The 3,845-nt window shown below is 40.1% G+C and overlaps 1 long non-coding RNA gene across 1 annotated transcript; it reads right to left on the bottom strand.

Moving 5' to 3' along the window:
• Positions 1 to 1,325: 1,325 nt before the first annotated feature.
• LOC111397132 lies at positions 1,326 to 3,423 on the bottom strand. Its single transcript, XR_002703153.1, has 3 exons — positions 2,803 to 3,423; positions 2,645 to 2,711; positions 1,326 to 1,758 (listed from the first exon to the last, which is right to left on the bottom strand). It is a non-coding gene; the product is annotated as an uncharacterized LOC111397132 (long non-coding RNA).
• Positions 3,424 to 3,845: the final 422 nt, after the last annotated feature.

Raw genomic sequence — 3,845 nt, 5'->3', positions numbered from 1 at the left:
TCACCGGGAACGGCCCTTCATATCTCCGTACCAAGCCTTTGTGTACACTTCGGTACGCCTTGAATTGTTGAGGTAATATTTTCACAAGGACTTGATCGCCAACTTTAAATTCCAAAGGCCGTCTCTTCTTATCGGCCCACTTCTTCATGCGCCTCTGGGCTTTGTTTAAACAAGATCGTGCTAAGTCGGCATGCTCTTCCCATGACTTAGCCATTTTGTATGCTCCGGGGTTTTTCCCTCCTTCAATAGAAGTGGACAAAGTGTAGGGTGTTAGTGGTTGTTGTCCTGTCACCAACTCGAATGGGCTCCGCCCCGTGGCTTCACTCCTTTGTAAATTGTAGGAAAATTGTGCAATATCCAGGAGCTTGGCCCAATCTCTTTGATTGGCACTTACAAAGTGCCGGAGATAGCACTCCAACAAAGCATTCACCCTTTCTGTTTGTCCATCCGTCTGAGGGTGAAAGCTTGTAGAGAAGTGTAGGTCCGAGCCTAGGAGTTTGAACAACTCCGTCCATAGCCGACCCGTGAATTGGGGATCACGATCACTTATTATGCTCCGCGGTAACCCCCAATACTTCACAACATTCTTGAAGAATAGCCTTGCGGCTTCCTCCGCTGTGCAATCCTTGGTGACAGGAATGAAGGTGCCATACTTGGAGAATCGATCAACCACCACCATTATTGACCCGAACCCTTCGAATTTAGGCAGGGCACTAATGAAGTCCATGGTGATAGAGTCCCATGGACGCTCCGGGACTGGTAGAGGCTCCAACAAACCCGCTGGTGACCTTGTTTCCACCTTGTCTTGTTGGCACACAAGACAAGTCTTTACATAGAGCTCCACCATGTCTTTCATTTGCGGCCAATAGTAAGCTCGTTCAAGTAGTGCCAATGTGTGTTTCTGCCTTGGATGACCAGCCCACTTTGTGTCATGACACTCCTTGATGATATCTCGCCGCAAATTGTTCCACTTAGGAACATAGATACGCTACCCCGTAGTGTAGAGTAAGCCGTCCTCGACCCAAAATCGTCACGTCTTTCCTACTTTCGAAATGCCGGATCCCACAACATCTTTTTCCGCCATGCCAACGATAGTAAGTGAGCAAACCTAGGCTCTGATACCAACTGTCACGGACTTGCTAATTTCCTTCAAGAACCGTGCGGCCTTAGTGTCTTCAACTTCCGCCCCCGCGGTTATTACACTAAGTCAGCCTCCCGATTGGCGTTGATGTTTTAGAAAGGCACTAAGTAGAACACTTTAAGAAAGGGACAATGAAGAAACACAAGAGCTTACAAAGAAGGCTTTGTATTGAATAAAAAATACTCTTTACAATTTCACTCTCTTGATCCTTCAAATGAATCCTACCAAGCTATTTATAGTGGTAGCCTCCTCAAATGGATGGCTAGGATCTTTTCTATCCAACGGTCTAGATTACACATCTAGAATTATCTATACAAATATCTACATTAAAATATCTATGGACTAAACTAGGATGATCTAGAATAATCTACCAAGTGAGGGGCTTGTAGGCTTCTAGAATGTCCCACCATATTCTAGCAATCTTCATGCACTTGTGGGAGTCTAGAATATTCCGGTTAGCCCCAACTCGTCAACATTTTAAATTTCTCGATCTTCTTGTGCCAAGATCGAGCGGGTCGTGACACTACGGTGGCATCAACCATTTCTTTTTATCTTTAATCGTGAAGCTACACTGAGTAGCGATTTTTGGCAGTTTTGTCAAGCTTCCTGGCATCGTCCTGCATTACAACAGCCGGTCAGCTACTGAAGCCCAGGGTAAGGTATTGTTTGGATTAAGCTAAATTAAATAGGTGATAATGAACACATTTTAGTGCTTACATGCAGTAGGAGCTTTCTTGACTAAAAAACAGTTTTTGGATATGAATTAATATGCTGATAAACATGAAGATATATCCTTATAAGCTATAAATAAAATAAATTACCAAAAGATATTAAATATGAGTAAATATCATTTTTAATGTTGAAGAATAATTCATATTTGAATTTCTACATACATATGAGATTCAAAATTACATATTCTATTTGGCACAACCACTTTTAAAAGAAAATCATGAATGCTTGCCTCCAATTTCATTCACCATACTATTATTCAATCACTTAAACTGTACTCACACTTAACATACCAGTTCACAAGCACCATGTATTTCAGCTCTCTATAAGTAAACTGGTGATAATTAAAAGGAATGTCCAAGAAATGACTATTTTTTCCCCTTTTCCCTTTCCTCCTCATACGTGCACACAGAGAAATTTTATTGACAGTAGAGAAAGATGGGAGGACAGGCTGGGGATGGTGGAGGAAGATGCGGAGTGAGGGATTGACGGGCTGGGTTGGGTTGGGTTAGGACTTAGGAAGGGAAGGGGTAACCCATGCAATTTTCACAACACTTCAAATGCGCTTCATCAGCTTGTAATCTATTCCTCCGTTTGGAAAGAATTTATAAACAGTTTAATTTATAAATAGATAGGAATGAGTGGTGAATAAATGGATACTTGTGGACCATTGGAATGTGGTTGAAGATGAAGTTCAACCGCTTTATAAATGATTTATAGATTCATCAAACAAAGCAAAAAAATCAGGCCATGTGAAAAAAGGGGAATCCTTACATGAAATATGAACCCCAATTGTGTCATTATAATCTAGAAACTCCTTCCATTGTCTTTCAATGATCAGCTGCAAAAAATAAAAATAAAAAATCGTAAAAAAGCCTCCTAAGACAGGAAGTAGAGATAGAGGCATAAGAAAGCAAAGTTTGCGGAGATACCCAAAAAAGCAAGAGTAAAATCAATTCCTTAAATACTTGTTTTAGTCGGTAATCCATTCAGATTCATGCTCTGGTAGATTAGTCAGTAGTCACTACTCAGCCGCCAATGTCAAAGGCCGAAGGATGCAGTCAAAATCAGAACAACCGTTTCACACTGGTAGGCATTGGTTTTTAATAACGAATGCCTTCCAGAATTTTTCTTCGCAAGAAAGTCAATAAAGTTCAAGAGATCGTCACAAAGAACTGAGATGTTTTTCTAGTGCAAGAACATTTAGGCTGTTAGGAAATTAGACCGTTACTAATTCCGCCAGGATCAGTGGGACACAAAATAATTTGAACTGAGAAGAAATAAATGTAGCAAAAAATAATAAGTGCAAATGACACAAGAATTTATGTGGTTCGGCAATCGTGCCTACGTCCACAAACCCACACCAATTCTTTTACTATATCAACAAGAGAAGAAAATGGATATAACAAATATACTCTCTGTATTTTATTTGCCTATACAAAGACAATCTCTCAATTTTTCTCTCGTTAATTTTCTGCACAAACTGAAGCCTAACTGCTTCTCACTTTTGTGCTTTGCTCACTCTCGTGTTTTCACTCAACACTTTTCTTGCACTTCTCTTTTCACTCATATCTTTTGCTTCTGCTTTGACCTCGTATTTATAGTAAAATTCTCACCTTCCTCATTAAATGCATGTCCATCAATTTTTCAACAAAGTTGCCTTGCATTAAATGCATGGCAAAAATTTCTTCCAAAAATACGGCTGTTGTTAGCAAGAGTTTCCATGCACATTCCTTTTTTTTCAACATTTGCTACAACTTTTGAAAAATGTGTCTGACACACATGAAAGAAATTGTGAAGCCTAAAATGTAGGCTCCAAAATTTCAACAATCTCCCACTTGGAGACTAATGTGGCTTCACCTTGAGACATCCTGCGAGCAGTTCCTTTTTAGTAAAATTGGTGTGGATCACCTTCCTCGTCTTCATTTTAGAAGGCCAACTGAAGCTGAACACAACTCCAGTTTTTCCGTAGTTA

Source organism: Olea europaea, chromosome 7 (assembly GCF_002742605.1).
Source record: "Olea europaea var. sylvestris chromosome 7, O_europaea_v1, whole genome shotgun sequence".
Lineage (NCBI taxonomy): Eukaryota > Viridiplantae > Streptophyta > Magnoliopsida > Lamiales > Oleaceae > Olea > Olea europaea.
Note: the sequence above shows the minus strand (reverse complement) of the source record. Positions and strands in the feature narration are given on the sequence as shown.